The 23,587-nt window shown below is 37.6% G+C and overlaps 1 pseudogene; it reads right to left on the bottom strand.

The window, feature by feature from the left end:
- LOC114318435 (filament-like plant protein 4) lies at window positions 1-22,570 on the bottom strand (annotated as a pseudogene).
- Between the last annotated feature and the right edge of the window lie 1,017 nt (window positions 22,571-23,587).

Here is a 23,587-nt window from a genome sequence, read left to right as displayed (position 1 = left end):
ATGACCAGTATGCGATAAAAATGCTAGGAACTAAAAATCCTTGAATTTGGCCAAAGCATCCTGATGGTTCCGCCTTTCCTCTTGAAACTCGTTATCTAAATTTTCTGTTTTGGCAGGCAAAAGATTCACTTCAGTTTGCAACTCCTCTGCATGTGTTTCAAGAGACCTGTATGACTTGGCCATACATTTCAGCTGCCAAGCTGTTCAACTTTTGAGTAGATGCCAATTGCGATTTAGCTTCTGCCAGAAGCTGCTCTGTTCACTGTAGCTGAGCCTTGGTGCTTTCCAGATCCAAAGCCATATTATCATTTTTTAATTTCAACTGTTCAAACTCCTCAAGCAAGTATTTCCACGATGTAGCATTTGATTCAACGGTTGAAATGAAACTTTCTTCATGATCGAAAGCGGAATCAGAAAAGTGAGCACAACTATTTGAATATCTGTCTCCTGATGTGTCCTGAACCACCTTATTTTCAGGTAAAGCAACCTTGTCTATGCAATAAGAACAATTGGTTTCTACTTCATTATTCTTATAGCCCAGGACATTAAAGTGAAGTTCACTGGCTTTAATCAAAACATATGAAAGGTCAAGGACAAAATCAAGCAAACTTATTTTATTGTTAATAACCTTGTCAAAGGTGGCAGAGAACTTTTGAATTTTTTAGCTCAGTACATCCCCGTCAGGAGATGTTCCCTGGACAGCCGTAGCTTCATTCCCCAGAACCAATACAAAGTCATGAATCCAAGATACAATAGCTACCAATTCTTCATTAATGGAACTATCTTTGGACAAAGACATTTCCTTCTCTTTAGTTACTTCAGTCCCCTCAAAACAAACCTGCCTATCACAAATGGCATCAGAGTAGTGACTTTCCATGAAAACACAACCCATGGTGTGGTGATGCAGGCTATCCTGTGTTTCTTGCACAACACGTCTGATGTCGTCCAAAATATTTTTCATGTCAGTATCGTTGGACTCAAACAACATAGAGATTCGCATTTGGAATTTCATCAAGGGCAGTGGATCAATATCAGATTATGGATCTAGTACTGGCAATTCCACATTTGACTCATGATTTTCTAACGAATCCAACTCAGGTTGTTCTTTGGAATGGAAATGTGGGTTGATTGTAGTATCTTGGTTTGCCATTTCAGATCTCATATTATTTGAAATATCTGAACCGGAGATGGCTCCATTTGAATCATTTGATGCCAATTTCTCCATCTCCAGAAAGTCATCCATAAGCTCCACGTGATTTTCATTTTCAGCCTTGTTAGATTTCTTGATGTTCTTTCCCTTGAAATAGGAAAGCTCAGAGATCGATGTTGTAGCCCAAGAACTAGCACATCTTTTTTCATTGTCATTTCCATCTTCAGACATGGAGGTGAAGCTCGGTGGACTGATAGCATTTTGAATGAGAGAACCTTCAGTGGGGATCTGAAGACTAGATGTTGATGGACTTTTTTGTTGATTATCAGCATGCAGTTGTGATTCTAAAATTTGAAGCTTGCTGACTGTCTTAGCACAAATATTCCTGGAAGCTTGAAATTCACTAGTGCACATTGCCAAAGCTTTTTTCTATATCTTTGTTTCTTCTTCCATTGCCAAAAGACGTTCTATGAGAAAATCATTCTCTTTATAGAATTTTGGTACACTATTAAGGGAAAAGTCAGGCAATTGGGGTGGGTGTAGACTTGGAGGCTGTAAAGGAGACCTCCTTACTTGAGTTTCTCCGTAATCCCGGCCCAAGTTCTATACTTCTAACTTCATTTGAGCCAGTGCTGCAGGACCTGGCAACTTCTTCCGCACAAGACCACACAATCTTTGGCACTTGCTTTCAGCTTAGCTATTTTCTTCACTCCTTCCAAATGCTTCTTGTTGGCTACTTCTGCAGATCTTACACATATTTTCTTTTCCTCATTGCTGTAACCATTCCGATTTGCCCTTAATTGTAAGCTATTAGCTACAAGTCGATGTGCAGCATCACCTAGATGCCAGCCAGAAATGCTTCCAGGGGGATCTTGCTTGAAAGAAGAAAGCCCAAAACAACAATTCTTTTAGAATATTAAGACAACAGTGCCAAGTATTCATCAAGAGTAGAATCAATCAATTAAAAATTGGCACTTGAATGAAAAGACAATCTAGTATACCTTCAATTTTCCCATGGCTTCCTTCCATTATCCTCGTGCCACAAAGTTGGATCAGGTTTTAGATCCCCTATCTCAACCAACTAAAAATAGACAGTAAAAAAGACAACAGAATGTGAGCTTATTTATACAACTTAAGGTAATGTCACAAGGTAAAAATGTCCAGCACCAGCCATGCCACATGCCCATTCCAATAGAAAACAAATAATAGCTTCCAATAGAATACAAATAATAACCTAGATCTGATAACCTCAAATTATAAGCCCACAGCTCACAATGTGGAACATTTCGGTGCCTATATGACAACTTTACACCACAGTTATGCTTCTAATGTACATGAGAAATGTGGAAACTAAGCAACCAGAACGACCATGAACATCACTGGTTACCAGAATTGCACAAACCAAATACAGGGTACATAAAAGGTTTCAATGGTTTGCATAATTGAAGTTGCTAATTTCAGCTTATTCAGAACCTCCGGGCTAGTTGCTAATTTCCAATCACTGCAGGATATTGCATCAAGGGTCAACTTTGCATCCTTATCTGTTGGTGTTAGCTATGGATGAATTAATTAAACACATTCAAGAACCTTCTAATACCGATCACTCATCTAGTCCATAAGCCTTCAAGGAATTCCAGAGGCTTCTCTACACTTCCATATGTTGTGAACCATTTCAACTATCATTGTTATTTCAAATTGAAGCTAATTATTAGTTCCTGTCTAGCCGCTACACTTATTGTATGCAGTAAATAGTATACAAAATTCGGGAACCCTACAATAGAAGAGTGAACTTAAGAAAATGAAAAATGCATCTTTGAAGAAAATGTGACAATCTTTGTCAGTTGCTACTTGAAATCGTGGCATTTAAACTTTGAAAGATTACTTACCTTCAAATGAGGCTTGCACAATTAGCCCTACAAAAAAGTTAGACAATGGCTTATCTTACCGACACTTTGTTAACATCTCATAGGCATAACATCAACAATTTACTGGACACAACAATCTACATTATAACTGTTAATGTGCAACGGTTACTCAAATGATGAATGCAGCATTAAGGAGTTTGCTAATCTTCAGATATAGGTACACTGCTTCAAGCCTCAGCCATTACAGAATGATAAAGATTCAATGCAGCAATGTAAACCTTCAAATCCCATTTGTCAAAGTGAAAACATTGACCTCAAACTTGCTTACAGATGACAAAATGAGATAAATCAATAACCAGTGTTAAACTAGGAGAAGCAAAACAATAGGGCAATTGTTTGTTAAGTTGGTATCAAAAGAAACATCGTTATATGCTATTTTCTTTGCAAGAGCCAACTTGTCCTTCCACAATTTCAATAGCTCAGGAGCTTCTTCCTCATGACAGTTGACAACCTTCGTTAGGAACCACTTTTCAAGTTTCTTCAACATAGTTGTCAAGTTAAAACTGTTCTTAATCAAACCTTTCAACAACAATACTTGATACATTGCACACCTTGGAACAATCCTCTTTTCTAAGCTAAAACCAATAAGTATTGGACTTCTTGCAAGAAATGAAGAATCCCAACCCGTTTTATTAACAAAAAATTCCATCACTCTCATGATCTTTTGCTCGGATGACACCATACACCACGAATTCTTCTTAGAAGCCACAAGAATCTCATCCTTAGACCTACCCCACTTCTTAATTTATTATTTTCTTATATTTTCCTATACTTGGACTCCAAGTATTCTTGTTGACCAAGACTAGTACTACCCTAGTCAATTAGTTCTTTTTATATTACTTGGTATCCAGGTATGCTTGGTGACCAAGACTTTATCTAGTATAAATAGTTATGTAACCCTAGAGGCAAAGGCATTATCTATCATTATAATTTTCAAGTTACTCTATTTTGCTTGTGGATTCAAGGGTTTCTTTCTTATGGATTCAAGAGTATTCGTCTACTAAAACGATATCTAGTTTCCTGCGTATTCCGTTCTATCAAGTGGTATCAGAGCCAGGTTTCACCTAGCTCAATAACATATTTTTTTTTTAATTATGAATATGTTTATGGGCATTTGAAAGTTCCTTTGTCATACCTCCTACAAGTTGGTGTTACGGAGAGTTTGAAGTTTGAAAATTTTAACATCTATTTTTGCCTAACTTGATTGCAATATGCATATCATAATTTCAAGTTCTGTATGTCTATGGCAAGCATAATTAGAGGCGTATATTGCATGATCTATGCCATTGTAATGTCAAGTTTGAAAGGGAGAATGAATGAGCATCACTTTGCTGTTAATTATAATTGTTGGAGGGTCAATCAACTTTGGAAATATTGCTACATATATATTAGCCAATAACATGTAAATTTATTTGGGAAAATTACACTAGCAGTCCTCCACTTTACCTCTTGTGTCATTTTGGTCCTTGTAGTTTTAATTTGCTCGATTTTGACCTTCAATTTTTGATTTTGTATCATTTTAGTCCAATTATTAACACTGGTTAAAATTATTGACGGAAAACAAACACGTGAGACGCCCATGACCCTTTTTCAAGGACAATATAGAAATTTCACAACCCTTTCCTTATTTCACCATCTTCTTCCTCTTGAGTCTTTGCAACACAATAATCACCTACCACCGTTGCTTTCCTCCACTACCAAAATCATCCATGGCCAATCCCAACATCAGCACCATCCACCTCCACCACATCAAACCCAGTATCATCTGCCACCCAGACTACCAAATTCACCACCTTGTCTTTTGCATATACCTACCATATCGATCACCTCCATCCAACCTCCTTCATCTACCCCTATCATTCGACCATCACCAAACAACAAAGTGACAGTCAAAAAAATAACAGAGAGAGATGATAACAATGACAATAACAAAGTGACAGACCGCAAATTCCTCCAAATAAAATAGTAATTCAATCAAATCAAACAACAAATCATGCAAATCAAATACAAAAAAATCAACAAAAGAGAAGAGAAAAAATAAGAGAAGAAGAATATTGGCAAAGAAGATTCTTTGCAATCTGTTGAATAGATCATCGTGATCTACTAGAAGATCGGCATCTCCCAACCCAGACCTCCATCCGTCAGCTCCTTCACGACTTCCATCTATCATCCTCTTCCTTACCTTGCTCAGTTGCGATCGCTTTGGGCTTAGTTAGCCCCTTCACAACCCCTATCTATCAGCCTCACCTTTGCTCTCTTTCACCGTGATCCGCTCATTCTCTGTCAGAATCTCCATCTTCCTCGTTCAGCAATGACTCTCTCCCCCTCTTCTTCCTTTCCGTCAATGCTTCTTTCACCATTCTCCAGCTGTGACACCCCTGCCTTAGACTTCCAACCATGACCTCTCAATCTTCTCAACCACACTACTTTTTCGTCTCAACATCGATAAACCACCACATTCCTCTCTTCCTATTCCATTTTGTTTCTCTTCTCTTCCTCCTCCTAGTTCTCTCTTTAGAAAAATGATATTTTAGGGAAAAATTATAATGAGTGAACTCTATGATTTGAAGGCAAAAAAATAAATAGTATTGATGAAGTTACTATTTTACCCCTAAGACTATGGCATGTGCGTCTCACGTGTTTGTTTTCTATGAGTGAACTTATAATTAGTGAACTCTATGAGTTAACTCACTGATTTGAAGGAAACAAAATAAATAGTATTGGTGAAGTTACTATTTTACCCCTAAGAGTATGGCATGCGCATCTCACGTGTTAGTTTTCCGTCGACAATTTTAACTGGTGTTAACACTTGGACTAAAATGATACAAAATCAAAAATTGAGAGTCAAAATCGAGTAAATTAAAACTATGGGGACCAAAGTAACATGAGAGATAAAGTACAGGGACTGTTAGTGTAATTTACCCAATTTATTTTCTTCAACCTTGGGAATTGGGTGCTTGGTTAGTTTCTAGGTACTATTGGGATATAACGAGCAGCTTCTTCATACCAAAAATGACCTATGAGAACTAATGGTACATAAATAAGACACGCAGATTGGAAGTTAGTATCGAAAATGCCTTAAACTTAGTCAAAAAAAGGCGTTCGGAGGGTGAAAATGAAAAATAGCGCCCCAACCACTGTTGGGATGTAACAGGCAGCTTCCTCGTGCCAAAATGACTTGTGAGAACTGATAGTACATAAATAGGACACGTAGATTGGGAGTCAGAGTCAAAAACGCCTTAAACTTAGTTGAAAAATGGGGGTTTGGGGTAAGAATGGCAACGGGGCGGGTCGGGGCTGGGGATGACCCTCCCCATCCCCGATCCCTGACAATAACAAAATCCCTGGCCTCGGCCCTGCCCCCGATCCCCAGTGGAAAACCCTTCACCTTTTCGATCCCCGTCCCCGTCCCCTAAAGGGGATCGGGTTTCCCCGACCCCGAAAAATCCCCGACAAATCTGTTCAACACAGATACAGACACAAGAACAAAAAAGAAAAAAAAAATAATCTGTATCTATACAGATCTGTTCAACACAACAAACAACAACAGATAATATAGATAATAACTTGGAAAAAAAAATTTGTTCATCAATCAACAACAGATATATATATATATACATATAGAGAATTGGGGCTTCACGATCGGTGGCTTTACGGTCAGTGACTTCAGATCAGTAGCTTCTTACCAGCATCAAGACATCAATCGGTGGCTGCACGGTCCTGGTCATGGTCACGGCTTTAGATCGGTGGCAACAGAGGGATCGGTGGTAGTGTTGGCTTCAAATCAGTGGCTCCACCGATCTGTTCAGATCGGTGATGGTGGTGGATTTGGATGATGTTGATGCTGATAAGAGATGAGAGAGATCTGAGTGAGTAAGGGAGAGAGATGAGAGAACTGGTGGTGAGACTTAGAGAGATAAGAGCCGTGACTGAGGGAGAGAGAGATGAGAGCCGTGAGACTCAAAGAGAGTGTTGTTTGGCTTATATATATATATATATATAAAGGGGTAAAATAGTAATTTTGCTTCAGCGATGAACAGGGGCGGGGACGAGGACGAGGCCGGGCCGTGTACGGGGCTGGGACACTTATCCCCGTCCCCAGCCCAAAACTGATCGGGGATTGATTTTTGAATACCATTCCTGTCCCGTTTGGGATATTTTTCGAAGAAAAACCATTTAAATCAGGGTCGGGGGGTCGGGTCCCCGTCGGGCCGGGTTCAAATTGCCATCCTTAGTTTGGGGGGCGAAAATGCAAAATAGCTCCCCAACCACTGTTGGAATGTAACAGGCAGCTTCGTCGTACCAAAAATGACCTGTGAGAATTGATGGTACGTAAAAAGGACATGTAGATTGGGATTTAGAGTCAAAAACGCCTTAAACTTTGTCGAAAAAGGGCGTTCGAGGGGGCAAAAATGCAAAACAGCCACCCAACCACTGTTTGGATGTAACGGGCAGCTTCCTTGTGTAAAAAATGACTTGTGAGAACTGATGGTATGTAAATAGGACACATAAATTGAGAGTTATACCTTAAACATAGTCGAAAAATGGGATTTGGGGGCGAAAATGCAAAATACCCCCAAACCATTGTTTTAAATGTTCTTACATTATTATTAATTGTTCAAAACCATATCCATTTGTGCTATTTAAATGTGCTGCTCACAAGTAGTAGTAGAAGTAGTTTTGATTTGTGAGAAAAAAAAAAAAAAGGAAGATCAATATCTCCAACTCTGCTTCTAGTATGATCTGTTGTTGCATATTGATTCTTTTTTTTTTTTTTAACTTTCCATTTATGGAAGTAAAACATAAACAAACTAAAAAGTCTACCTTCACTTTCGAACTTGAACATAGCTTTCACAAATGAACAATGACTATACTCATAATGGGACAATTATTAATGTCTTTTTTTTTTTTTTTTTGGAGCCCCTAGTCTACATATTATGTGTTTGCCCTGTTTTGCTAGAAGTTTAGTATCACTTTGTTGAAATAGGCTTAGCTTTTGGTGAAATTATAATGGAGATTTATTTTTATCTTCATACTAAATTGGAATTATGAATTGTCTGTGTCAATACTAATTTGTTTGTCAGCTGAATTTCTAAGTTGCTAACTGCGATTTGAGTTGTTTATGAAGAATTATTTAGACAAATTACTATTAATTTTTTTTTTTGAATTTCTTTCTTCTTCTTTTTTTTTTTTTTGATTTTTTTTTATACAATTGAGTATGCAAAACTAATGATTAATTTGAAAAGATTAATTACATTTGAGTTTTATGTGATTTTCTTTTATAATTTTAAATATGCCAATATTCAGTCAATACTAATGATTAATTTTATTTTTACAGATGGTTTTTGGTGTGGAATTGTGGATACGACTTTTTTTGGACAATTACGGAGGACATTGTTTTAGTCTACATATTACTATTGTCTATATATATTATTTTTTTGGATTACTTTTTTGTGTTTATAGGGCATGGTTTTTGTTTAATCCTCTGTTCTGTATGAAGTTACATTTTTGAGATTGGATTATACTTCGTTTATATGAAATTTCTATTACATTTGGAATTTGATGTTAAATATGAATTTATTGGATGGTTGAAAGTGAAATGTGTACACGTTCTAGAATGATCGATAATATAATCAATAGATGGATTATTTTGTTTATATACAGGGTACAGGTTGCACTAATAATGGAATGAATACAGGTGGTTGAGAAATTAATTAAAAAATCAGATTGTAAAGTTTTTGGCTACTAAATATTTGGTAGCCAAAAATGTAAGCAAAGGTTTTGGGTGACTAAATATTTTGTAGCAAAAAAAAAAAAAAACAAAAGACTTTTGGCGACCAAATAGTTAGTAGCCAAAACAATATTGCTGGCTAAATATTTTAGTCACGAAAGAAGAATACACCTTTGTCGGCAAAAATGTTTGGCCGTAAAATACAATGCAATGAAAATATCCAGTCTTTTGGCGACAAAACTATTTGGTGGCTAATGGTGGCATAAAACAATGACTAAATTTTTTAGTCGCTAAATGTGTTATTATTGGCGACTAAGTCGTTGAAAAAGAATTTCATTTTCATTTGATCACGTTCGGCGACTAAATCTTTTGTCGCCAAAAAGTGACCATTGACGACTAAGTTTGTTTTAGTAGCTGAAGATAATATAATTAGTGACCAACGTGAATTTATTCGCCATTGACTACACCTTTGCCGGCAAAAATGTTTGGCCGTAAAATACAATGCAATGAAAATATCCAGTCTTTTGGCGACAAAACTATTTGGTGGCTAATGGTGGCATAAAACAATGACTAAATTTTTTAGTCGCTAAATGTGTTATTATTGGCGACTAAAATATTTAGTCGTTGAAAAAGAATTTCATTTTTATTTGATCACGTTCGGCAACTAAATCTTTTGTCGCCAAAAAGTGACCATTGGCGACTAAGTTTGTTGTAGTAGCTGAAGATAATATAATTAGTGACCAACGTGAATTTATTCACCATTGACTATTGCCGACAAGGCTTCAGTGACTAAATGGGCAACATAAAACTTTAGTCGCCAATGACTTTCAAAGACTAAAAAAGAACCTTCGGTGACTAAAAGTTTGGTAGCTAAAAGTGTAAATTCCTATAGTGAACCTTAGCAAGACTAAACATAACTAAAAATCATTTGACGAGGACAAACTCCACGAATGAATTTGAGAACCGTATCTCAGTAATTTTGGAAGAAAAAAGGTGAACTTTGATATCCTTCTGCTCCTACCTTCTTCCATTCCTCTTATTTTTCCACCTTCTAACAAAAAGAACTTCAAGCAATATAGCTTGGATTAAATTTTCTATGAATGCATTTATAAGAACTTTATGAATGATTTTGAAGAAGAAAAAAAAAACATGAATTTTGACCTAAACCTTCAAAATTCTAGTGGCACAACTATTCTAGTAAGATGAATCTCATACCTTTACCTTAACACTTCAAATGGAAGAACTTCAATACCAATTCTCTCGACTACTTTCAATATGAAATGAAACCCAAATCCCTTTATTTCATATCCATCAACACACAACACCATGATGTAAAATACATGGAAAGCTAATTACTATATAAGTCTCCAACATGTGTAAATTAAAAATGTGCCCAACTATAGTGTTCTACCATGCTTGATCAAGTAACCAAAATTTATTGACTTAAAGCAAGGAATCCTTTAAAGAACCTCAACCAAACCAAGATTTTAATAATAACATAATGAACCATAGCTAATAAATCTAAAGCCAGAGAACTTTATTCACATCAAACAAATTGAAATACGTGCAAAAAACCATTCTCATATGGGCTCTAATATTGAAACATTGTGAGTCTTTGGGCTCCTTCTAAACCTTGGTTGAATCCATCTCCTTTATTATTTGTTATTATCCTTTTGATTTCCATTACCTTGCTTGACCATGAAATAAGCAGACACACATAAGGGTTTATCACAAAATAAAAGGTGCACATCGGTACAAGTAGATGCCTTATATATTGAAACAGAATGTAGAAATAAAAAATAATAAATAAACTGCTAACAAAGGAATGTTAATGACAAGCAGAGAACATGACAAGATTAATCCTTCTTCGGGAATATAACCCCAGCAGGTGGCTTATAGAGGCGAGGCTTCTCGTATCTTTCGTGATCACCGATAATAGGATAAGTTGGCCAACAATTTATCCCTAAGGCTCCGGCGTAGCTTCCGTCACGTGAGATGTATGCATAACCACCTACACCCCACTGCTTCCCCCCGAAATTTTTTATCAACCAGGCGGGTTCTCCATTGTAAGTCCCTGTAGACGCGCCCGTGGGCCTCATGCTACAGTTCGGACTCAATTTGTGTCACGGTTCTTAATCTGAACCAAAGAGTCCAAATCTGGCAAATCGTTTTGAGAAACAGATTTTTGAAAAAGTAGTGCCAAACATGGACTGCTTTGCCAGATACAGAGTCGCCACCTAAATATTTTTAAATGGGGAAATTTAGGAAACCCTGACCCGGTGCCGAAGGCCACGTGTCCGTCATCACCAAAGTTGCCTCGGCTCGGGAACTTGGGTACGATCGGGGAAGGTCAGCTATGAGCACCCCCTCTCGCCCGGTCTGAAGACCGGCCTCTACTAACCGTGATATCCAATTTTGAAAACGTTATGTGTTCTTAAACTGGTTATTAGCCTAGAATTACTATGTTGTGCGCACAGCAAACAAGTATAGACCAAATCGCCCAAATTGGAACAAAACATTTCATGTTTGTTTTGAAAATGGTTTGCTACTCGTAAGTAGGCTAAAATGCAGATTTTGCCACCCTCAAGTGGGCTTTTAGAAAAGATGATTTTGCCACTATCTAGTGGGCTTAAAACTCACAGTTTTAATGCATTATTCCAATTTAGGTAATTCAACCTCCATCCACAGGCATTCAAGCAGTTATATCACATAAGCAGCTAGCCTCATGGTAATCATACTGTCATGGCAACACTCACACGCATGCGATATGCTAAAGCATAAAAGCTTACCTAGTACTCCGAGCCAAAACAGAAACTAGTCAGTAATCATATGCATGATCCTAGTTCATGTTAAAAATGGCTAATGCAACACATGCAAAGATGCAATCTAAACAGGCTCGGCTAACCCTAAAATGGCATATGAAATGCTACAAGTAACATGTATTCAATTTGGAATTGAAAAGTACAATGTAGTTTGTATGATGTACCGAGCCCGGTGCATGTCAACAAATGCATGAATGCACGCATGCGTAGCATAAGGTATGCTAAAATAAATGTGCCCTAATCTACCATCATAAGCAGGTAAATAAAAGGGAAGAAAGAAGTGGAGGTTGGAAGACATGCACACCACGCACACACACTTATTACAGACACGCCCTCACTCGGAGGGACAAAAATAATAATACAGCCCGAATAATTATTACAAAACTTCTAGTCTAATCAAAAAAAGGTGCCAAAGGAAGATGGCCGCAGCCCCCGCCTTGGGATGCGTGAATAATGCACGTTCGATCCAACTTGCCCGGAAACTCGTTGCCATAGCACTACTGCCTCTGTTTTCACTGCCTTTTCTTCTCTGAAAACTTGTCAAAGTCCCAGAGAACCTTCTATGAGAATTGCAGAACATCATCGGCTGGGAGGAATAGCCACCGGCCGTGTACAATATCCATCGGCTGGAGATAAAGCTATCGGCACTGAATAAATAGCCGGTCGGCACTGAATGTTGCCGGTCGGCAGAAACTTCCTGCAGAAGACAATTTTGACAGCAACAAAGGACAGGCAGTGTATGGCATGAAATTTCAAGCAAATGTGTGCACCAACACATCCCTTATCATGCTTTTGACTCAAAGGGGTATGTTCCTTGATTCTCGGACCACCAATTGCGCATTTCGATGCGTGATGGTCCAAGAAACCAAGTATGCGCTTTGATTTCAAATGTCATGCAAACCAAACAAACACATAAAGCCCAACCTCTATCACATGATCAAGAGGCAAGGCATGCATGCCAATGCAATGCAACCTAGGTATGCAAACAAGAATACAAGCATGCTATGCAACTACATGGCATGCACAATGCTAACAACATAACATGCACAACACTTTGAAACATGGCATACACAATGCAAGATGGGCTTACAACAATACAAGTGGACCTCAGCCACACTCACATAGGAGGCCATAAGATGAAAATGAAGTGCCTCGAAATGCGTGCACACGGGCACGCAAACCGAGGCAATGGCATATGCAATGCAATGGCTAAAGTGGCATATAGAATGCAACATGGGCTTATACTAACATGAGAGAGCCTCAGCCACACTCACATAAGAGGCCGATGGATGAAAATGAAGTGCCTCGAAATGCGTGCACACGGGCACGCAAACTGAGGCAATGGTATATGCAACGCAATGGCATGAAAAATGATATGTAAACATGCTAATGGGATTTCAGCACTGAAATGTGGGGGAAAACAGCCCCGAAATGAGGCGAAAGCACACCCGATGCATGGAATAGTCCCGAAACATGAATTTTGGCACCCGAAATGGCCTATAGCTATACCAAACATGCACAATATGGACATGCAATGAATAGACAGTAGTAAGGCAGCCCCAAAATAAGCATTTTTTCAGTACAAATCATGGCCAAACAGCAAGCAAAGATAGGGCAACAATGGCATGCAAAAATGGCCCTAAACATGAGATTATGAAGCAACTCACAGCTGCTAACTCCAAATGGGTTAGGGCCCTTCAACAACATTGAAGAGGGACCCAAAATATGCACATTTACAGAACTGTAAAAACTCCAAAACAGTGTACAAACATGCTAGAAATGCAATGCAAAATGAGGCTCAAAAGAGGCTATAACACAAAGTATACAAAATATTCATCAAACAGCCAAAGACCCTTAATGAAACATGAAGAATGGGCCAAAATAAGACTATTTATAGGCCTGTAAAGACCAAAAACAGAAGCATAATAGGCTGCCAAAGCATGCAAGAAAATGGCATTCAAGGAGGATAATGAAGCAAGTGCAAGCTACTGTCCTCAAACAGCAAGAGGTCCTCAATCAAACATGAAGAGGACCTCAAAATATGATGATTTACAGTTTGGGTCGGAGCCCAAAAATGCAAGCAACTATGGCTTAGATATGAAGCAAGAAAAGACTAGAAAATGGGAGAGGAGGACTCACCCTTGAAGACCAGCAAACCAGCACCTCTTGGACCAAGTTTAGATGCTCCTAAGCTCTGGAGAACAGCCTCAAGCCACTGGAATGGGCGTTGGATGCCTTGTGCTATGAGTTGATGAAGAAATGGCCCAAGAACAAGGGTGTTTGATGGTTGAATGGGAGAGATATAGTGAGAGATGAAGGGATATATGTATGTATATATCAGATATATCTATATATCTCTGGTTTTTTGTTCCAAAAATCCAACCTAAACAATGGAGGAGGAGAGGCCCCTTATATAGGCAAGGCTAAGCTTCTAAGACAAGCTACAAAGGGTCAAAGGGGTTTGAGGGGAGGTCAAGGCTTATTGGAGAAGCTAGGACAGCTGGTAAGCTTCTTGGGGAAGCCAAGACAAGGGGTCAAGGCTTCCCCAAGAAGCCTTGAGCAAAGGGTGCAAGAAAAGGGGCCAAAGGGTGTGCAAAGGGTGCAAAATAGCCACATATATGCACGTGGAGTAGGGTCTGTGCATCCTAGCTGGCACAGCTGGCATGCACCATGCTTGAGGGATGAAAAAGGGGCATATCGGCCATGAAAGGAGGTCATCGGCAAAATAAATGGCCGGTCGGCACAATATATTGCCGACCTGCAATTTATACTGGCCGGTCGGATAAATATAGTGCCGGTGGATGGCCGGTAAGGTCAAAAAACAGCTGGTTGGTGTTCAAATTGAAGCCCTGGAAGTTAGCTTTCCAATGGCGCAAACCTTGCATTAAAATTCCTTCTGTGCAAAAAGTTATGCCCTTTTTCGTGAAGCCGCGCAAATTCGATCCAACCGGGATGATACCCAACTTCAACCAATCATATCTCCCCCACCCGGACTTGGCTTTAAGAGATTCTTGAGTGAAAAATGAAGCCCCGGAAGTAAGCTTTCCGACGGTGGTGGCCCCATAGCTAAACTCCAAGTGTACAGATAGATAAGCCCGATTCAGCGAGGGCTGCTCGACTCGCTTCTACCCGGATTCATGCCCGTCTTCTCCTCCAACTTGGTTTCTTCTCTCTTCCCCTCCTTTCTTCAACTTCAAACCCCTAAACAAAGTGCTTCGAAGGATTTGCCTCTCTCCTTGCCGAAGAAACTGAACATTTGCCCTGCACACCTTTCATCATCGAGCAAACCATCAGTAGCGCCCAAGTCTTAAGGGTGGTCAAAAATGGGGTGTCTACAGTCCCCATGCCTACAAGAAAAATCTCATGAAATTCCAGAAGTGGATGGTTTTCAAGATCTGATTTATCACTCAGCTTCACCATATCAAGCTCGAATAAAAAACGAGGTGGCTTGTACAAACTCTACATATAAAAATAAATTACAAGAACATTTAATTAGAACTTATTTCAAAATTATTCAAATAAAACATTTTTGTGTTTAGTAGTTTATACCCCTTTATAAAGATCAAAAGACGTATGGCAGGCTATACCAATAGTGATCGGGTGATACTGGAGAATTCTTGACATCTCATACTCATTTCTGGCTCCCATCTCGAAATATCCATCGTTAGAAACTCTTGGACTATGAAACTACAAAAATTATAAACAACATAAATTCAATATATATATTTTTTATCAGCAAAAATAAACTTTAATAATAATAACCAAGGAACAATACAAATAATTATTATCAATAAAGGGAAGGTAGGTGCAAAAGAGCATCACAACAAAACTAAACGATCCCAACTAGGTTGACACAGAAATAGCTTGTAATCACTGCAGCTGCCAAACCCACAGTTTCCATCTTCATTTGAGCAGTCCTGACTTAACCACTTCGGTTCCAACACCTTCTTACCTAGTGTATATTTGAAACAATCTCATTTATAGAGTAAAAGTACCCAACATTATGTGATTTCAACCAGATGGCTAATCCTACTTTGATAAACTCACACAATGCCTCCAAGTTTGGTTGAGTATCACTAAAGATACATTCATTCATATGTTTCCACACAGACCAAACATGTAACACCCACATCCTTTAATCCGTTGGAGTGTGTATTTAATTCCCTTATTTTTATCTTTTTGGGAGTCTTTGGAGTTATTGAATGTTGGTTTTGGAGGAGTGTGATCCGATTTAAACTTGTTGGGTTTGTTTGTTTGCACTTGTTCTTGTCAAAAAGTTCATTAGGAAGTTAGAAATTCCATTCTAGGGTCGACACCAGCCTTCCTAAGGGTCAACCCTTACCTATTGGTGAAGTTTCTAGAAGTGTTGCTGGAAAATAGGGTAGACACCAGTCTAGGGAGGGTCGACCCTCTTATGTTGTAGAATTTGTGTGTTTGTTGTTGGAAAATAGGGTCGACCCCCCTTGCTTGTGTCAGATTGTCTTTTTCTACCTAAAAGGTCAACCCCCCTACCCGAAGGGTCAACCCCTGCGTGTTTTTTTTTTCCAGATTTGTAGGTTTGAATGGGCCCTACCTTTAGGAGGTTTTGGGCCTATTATTTTATTGACCTTAGGGCTACTTTTCTACTACTATAAATAGGCTCTAAACATAGTTTCATTTCACTTTTCTTCTCTTTCCTCTCTCTCAAACCGTGAGTGCTCCTCTCTCTCTCTCTCTAAACTCAAGCTCTTGGCACTAAGACCTCTAGATCTATTCACCTAAAGTGATCTTTTCACCATGGTCCTTTGGGCTTCCTTTTGGTCCGATTGGTTTGTGGTTTTGTCGCCATTGATTTTTGGGTCGTCATCTCTTGGCTTCAAGAGGTAGGGGTTTCTAGTTCTCTTTCAATACCCTCGTTTATGGATAGATTTGTGGTATTTTCTTTATATAAATACAAGAGTTTATATTTTTATGCATATTGTGATGAATCATGAGATTGAGGGTTAGGGTTTGAAGGGAGTTGGGTTCACTTGTTGGGTTAAGATCTTGGGTCTTGAGTTTGGGTGTAAAAGTAATAGAAGGGTTGGAATAAAATGTGTTTTGTGAAAAGCTTTAACTTCTCTTGAAAACCCTAGTTTGGATCATGAAGATGGTTAATGGTTTTGCTTCAATTGATAGTAGAATCATGAAATTGAAGTGTTAAATTACACATGTACAAGTTTAATTGAAATTTTAAAGGTTTGCAAATTTATGTAAAAGTTGCGATTGAACCCTCAATGTTGATGTTTTAAATTATGTTATAATGTGAACCAAACTTGGGGGAAAAGAAATTACTAATAGTATGGATGATATGAGCTTTGTGTTGAAATGGTTGTGTGTCATGTGAATTGTATTGGGTTATGTGGTGTTAAGTTGGTTGAGTTGTGTTGGGTTGAGTTGAGTTGTGTTGTGGTTAGTACCCGCACGGGGAGTTGAAAAATGGTTTTTCGGTGCCCACGACCGTCCGTATCATAGCCGGTAAATGTCGAGGATGGTTTTAAAAATTGAAAAATGGTTTTTTGGTGCCCACAACCGTTCGTATAATAGCCGGTAAATGTGGGGGTGGTTTGAATTCAAGGTGCCCAATTGCCCTGTCTAGGCTTATCGCTGGACGAATGTGGCAAAAGTGTTTTTGGGTGTCCACACAGTCCTGCCGTATTGTAGCTGGTGAAAATGGAAAAATGATTTTAGGTGTCCACACAGTCCTGCCGTATTGTAGCCGGCAAAGTGGAAAAATGGATGATTTTCGAAAATGTTTTGGGTGCCCACGTCCTGCCGTATAATAGCCGCAAATGTGGGGGATGGTTTTAAAAAGTTGCAAATGGTTTTCGAAAAAAAAAAAAAAAAAAAAAAAGATATGGTTTTTGAGAGAATGACTTTTGGGGGTTCACTTCCCGCCATATAATAGCCGGCAAAAGGTGGAATGTGCTATGAATTGGGTGCCCGCTATCCCGCCGTATCAAGCCGGCAAAAGGTGGAATGTGTTGTGAAGTGTGTTATGGTCAGTGATGATATATGTGACTTGTGATGAACTTGTGAAATTACCATTTGATGTGTAAATTGGTATGAAATGGAAATGCATATAGAAATTATTTGAAAAGAATGGATAATGAAATGGTAATTGGAGAAGGGGTTAGTGATAAAGAACTCACCGGGCTTTTTGTATCTATAAGGAAAGATTAGTAGTTTTGCTTTGTGTTTGATTGAGAAATTCAATCAAAAGAGTTTATTGTCCTTGTGATGTGTTGAGTTATATCTGATAATGCAAATGTGAATGTGATGTAATTTTTCTTGGATTTCTACGTTAAAGAGTTATAGCAATAAAGGATTGACAAGTGGGAATAGAGTGTATGAGGGTTGTTTTGAGTATTAAGGGAACATGAACGTGAGGTATGGAGTTATAATAAATGTAACTAGTAAAAGGGGAGAATGGGAATAAAAAGGAGGAATGTTAAGATGGAAATTTAATAAGGAATATTTTGGAATGGGTTAATAAATATAAAATGACGTGGTTCGTTAACCTTGTTTGTTTCCAAAAGGATTTTTGGTTTTCTGATAAAAACAATAGTTTTGATGGTCGAAGGTTTTACTAAATGTTCAAATAAATTTCGAGAAAAATGATACTCTGTGTATGACATTTTGAAATTACAAAACGTCACCTACTATATGGTATCACCTTGCATGCATGATCATTTCTATCTATAGGATGGTTATTGTTTTAGAACTATGAGATTCCTACTCGGCAATTGTGCTCACCCCTTATTGTTTCATTTTTTTTACAGGAAGAGATTTTCGGATTGACTGGTTGAAGGATTAGGAAGTTCATGTATATCTTGTGTGTAATCTCTTTGTACCTTGATGTTTGTAATTATTTATTTGTAATCCCGTAGCGGGAGCTTGGCATGTATTTTTTATTATTATTGTTGTACTCATCATGAGAGAGAACATGCACTACTATGTTTCTATTACTCAAGGGTAATAGATATTTTTAATTAAAAACAAATGGACCTAAATTTCATGCTCTTAGTAATGTTTTCAAGTAATTAAAATTTGGGGCGTGACAAAACAATTGCTATGGGAATTGCTCTCCAAATTTTCCTTTCCTTTTTTTTTTTCTTCTGAATTTCCAGCCGATCCACCACTACATTAAGCTATCAACTAAACATGGGATAACCATTTTAATCCCCACCGGCCTATGATTTTTTACCATACTTGCCACACAAAGGGACAAAAAAGTAAAACATGATTCAGATGTTTGACCATACTTGCCACACAAATTGACTCTAATTAAAAGTAAAACATACCTTTGTTGATTTTTTGTATTTCCCTTTCACTCTTGTGTATGGATAATACTTCTCCAACGCGATCCCTTGCCTATAAATGTAATCGTATGCCATAATCTCCGATCCTCCTTTTCTCGGATTCCATGGTATATAATCCAGGATCTCTTGTGCTGCCAGTGCAACCAACTCTTCTCCATAATATATGTGACGGGCACTTGCCGTCACATCAACAACGGCAACAACAAAGCATGTATCTGGAAAAAAAAAAGGATAAAAGTAAAATGATTATGGACTTAATATCAATAAGAAAAACAAAAAAGAAGAAGAAAATAACATTTACTTCCAATTTGTCTTCTAACTGGAAGTAGTGCTCCCCTTTCCACCCAATTAATTGAGGCAGAAAAAGCAAACTGTAAATTATGAACAATGAATTAGTATAACAGTGTAAATTTAAACTTGAGGGTTCAACTCAATGGCCAAGGGTGTTACTCTCCTACAAGGGTTGAAATCTTGCTATTAAAAAATATATATTGACAAACTAATTAAGGCATAAATTACAAATGAAAGATATATATCATGAATTGATCTTGTTGAATTCACTAATCTTTTAGTGCTTTTAGCCAAGTGCAACAAAAAGACTGAACCTGTCAACAAAGAATCACGAGTCATGTAAAAAATAGGTTATAAAAACAACAACAACAACAACAATAATAATAATCATGAAACTTCCAGTTAATCAATTACGCCATTAAAATATTTTTCATGCTACATCTTTGTTTGCACAAATTTAAAATTTTCTAAATAGATTATAAAGCTGGTGAAGTTTAGCTATAAAATATTAGAACTCAGTGAAGTCAAGCAAATCTAACTCACAAAGTGAAACTGAGAGTATAGGATATTAGATTTGAGAACTAGATGAAATAAATTAAGGTTAACAAGATTGTCCAATATGTCAAAATGGAAAGAGGATTTTTTATGACCCACGTTCACTCCCAGAATATTTGAGTCTGGAAATACAAAATTTTAACTCCTCTTATATATAACAATATATAACAAGAAAAAAAAATTGCAAGGCATAATTAACCAACTGTGACTAATCTTAGATTTCTTTTTAGGTTGTGTTTGGTTCATGTATTTGGGTAGGGAAAGGGAAAAAATATATGAAATTTAGCTATATTTCATTCACATTTCACATATCTTTTCCTTTTCCAAATCCATAAACCAAACATAACCTTAGGATAAAATAAGGAATTGATCTTATATTACATATCTATGATGCAAGACACCACACTCTAAATTTTGCATTCTTGTGGCGTGGCTCAGAGCTGAAGAGAAAGGTACATAAGGTCAAATGGGTGGAAGTGACAAAGAACAAAGATCAAGAAGGGTTAGGCATTAGGAGGATATGGGAGGTAAATCAGAGTCTTTTATTGCAATGGTAGTGGAGGTATAGGGCCGCAAATAAAGCTTTGTGGAAACGAGTTCTAATGTGCAAGTGTGGTTTACAGGGTGGAAGATGGCTACTAGCAATGAACTCTGATGATGAAAGGAAGATATCAACACTTTGGCGTGTTGAAGGTGGTAATGTCTAACTCATCATTGTTTAACTTCTATGATAGTAATCTAAAGATTGGGGTAGGTGATGGCTACAGCATTCATTTCTGGGTTGATAGGTGGTGCGTGAACATCCAACTGAAAGAGGAATTCTCAAGGTTCGATAGTCTATCTATGGAAAAAAGAAGATTCTCTGAAGGATTTTGTGCAAAGAAGACGGAGCACGGGGGAATGGATGCTCTCATTTAGAAGGTCTCTCCAATCATGGGAAGAAGAAGAAGTTAGCAGGTTGCAGGGTCTGCTGAGTAATGCTCCAGTGCTTAGAATGAACTGCCCTGATTTCCTACAGTGAGAGGCTGCTTCTTCAAGTCAGTTTACAGTTGCATCAGTAAGGAAGGAGTGTGATGCCAAGTATGGACCTAGGCTTCAAATTACAAAGATGTTATGGCACAATGCAGCACCACCAAAAGCACAATTTTTTGGGTGGTTACCTTGGAAAGGCAGGGTAAAGACAGCAGATTTCTTGCATAGCATTGGGGTTATTAGAAGTAGTGAGGGTATTGTTTGCCCCTTTTGCAAATCTGAAACTGAAACAGGGAATCATGTTCTGTTACTTTGTCCAGGAGTATGGAAAGTATGGTCAGATTTGCTGGATTGGTGGGAGATCAGCAGGGTAACACCTGCAGATGTGGAGGGATTGCTTCAATGGCGGAGGGGTGTCAAGTTCAAGAAGATGGAGCAGCAGATTTGGAAAACAGTACCTATTGCCCTGTTGTGGTCGATTTGGAATGCAAGGAGACGGCAAAATTACCCAACCCAATTATATTTGTCCCAACCCGATTTTAATAAAAAAAAGTTTAGGAGAACATTGATAAAGTAGGGTAAAATATATAGGTATGTAGGTCAAAACTATCAAGGTTAGGGTAAACTACGAAACCGTATCATTAAAATAATTGAGTTTAAAGTCAAGAATTCATGCGCAAAACCCGAAAAAACCCAAATGATTGGGTGTTTAATGGTCGTCAACCAAAATTTGCAGAGATTGGGGAACTTGTTAAGGTGAGTGTGGCTATGTGGGCTAAATCAAATTTCATAGGAGTTCAGTACACAGTCCATGATATTGTTTAAAACATTAGGGAGGCTAGATTTTACTTGTAATTGTGGTTTGACTATGTAGCAGCAGCTTTGTTTGCTGTTGGGGGTGATGTTGTGTTGGTTTGGTTTTGTCTTGCTTTGTTGGCTTCTCACCAACAGTGGGCGTGGTGCTCAGCAGATGATTTGGTATGTTTTTTAGTGCTAACCTAGTTGAGATTGATTTGTCTCGCCATAATGCTTTGAGCACTTGCTCTTCTTTTATTGATGTATCTTGTACACTTTGTATGGGTTTCCTCATCGATAAAAGTTTTTTTCGGTTGATAAAAAATTATGCTATAAAATTTAACTTAAATAAATAAGTAAGCTAAAACAAAATATGATTAAATTAAGAAATCTATCTTTTTCTTTTTGATCGGCAAAAGAAAACTATATTGATGAAGATCAGAGTACAAGACAAGATATATATATATATATATACACATATATACTAGTAAAGAAAAGCTTGTGCAAGGCACAAGTCGAAGGTTCATAAGAAATAATTTTATTGAGAAATTTAAATATATGTAAATTAATTAGATTATTTAAGGTGGTGTTTGATAACTTAATTCAGCATTTAAATTTGAATGTTTTAAGTTATAATTAATTAAGTATGTTTGATAATCACAAATAATATCAATTAAAAATTTAAGTGGTTCTGAAAATGTAGGCCCAAAATAAGAAAATTTTACCACCATACATTAGTATCAACATACATTGTTATAACCTCACAACCTCCGCCATTACCACCAATGCTGTCACTACCACCACCATCACCGTTGCCGCCTCCACCACCACCCACCACTCACCATCTACCAACCTTCCCCGACTACCACCTTCTTTACCACTATCATTATTTCCATAAGCACTATCATTATTTCACTACCACTACTACAATCGCCATTGTCGTTACTACCACCACTACAACAATTCACATTCGCAACCATTGCCACCATTGTCATAACCACCACCATCATTCCACCTCCACAATAATCACCACCATTCCACTACCTTCATTACACTACCGTTACTCAATTTTAATCATCACTACATTACTCATCCATCATCAACACAACCATTGTCTCTCTAGTTGCACCACCATTGTCATTAACGCTATAGGCACTATTGTTGCTTCCACCACCAACACCAACTCATTATCACAATAAAAAAAATTTAAAATAATAAATTTAAAATTTATTAATATCATATATATCAAATAATTTATTTTACTTTAGCACTTATATTTTTATTAAACAACTTTTTAGCTAAAAAAAATTTAGTATTCAATTTTTAGCACTAAATTTTCATCTTTTAGTTTTCAATTTTATCAAACAGCACCTCAATTTGGTAGTATTTGATAACTGAATTCAACACTTAAAACCCAATCTATTAAATAAAAATCAATTAAGTCCGTTTGATAATAACAAATTGTATCTCTTAAAAATTTAAATGACTCTTAAAATGTAAGCTAAAAATTAAGAAAACTTTAAATGACAGGAAACTTGCTTAATTCTGACTAAGTTTATAAATACTTATACATAAGTATTAACGTACACCATTACAACCTCACAACTGCCACCATCACCACCTTTGCCTCTACCACCACTATCACCACAACCACCACCAACATCCACCACCCTTCCACGACCACCACCTTCATTACTATTGTCATTTTTATTACAAGTACTGCCATCATTTCACTACCACCACCACCATAATCGCCATTGTCATTACCACCACCACAATAACTACTACTACAATTCATACCATTGCCATAACCATCACCATCATTCCACCATGGCTGCCACCCTCGTTTTTATCTCCATTACATTATTCTTCCACCAACAACACAACCATTATCTTCTATCTCCACTATCATTATTGTTATTGGTTCGAGGGTAAATTACAAAAAAAATATCAAGATTTGACCCATGTAACAAAATAAACCCTGAGTTTTTAATTTTATCAATTTA

The sequence above is a fragment of the Camellia sinensis genome, chromosome 12 (genome assembly GCF_055761805.1).
Source record: "Camellia sinensis isolate YWXY chromosome 12, ASM5576180v1, whole genome shotgun sequence".
NCBI classification, from domain to species: Eukaryota; Viridiplantae; Streptophyta; class Magnoliopsida; order Ericales; family Theaceae; genus Camellia; species Camellia sinensis.
The sequence above is the reverse complement of the archived record's forward strand: the minus strand, read 5'-3'. Positions and strand labels throughout refer to the sequence as shown.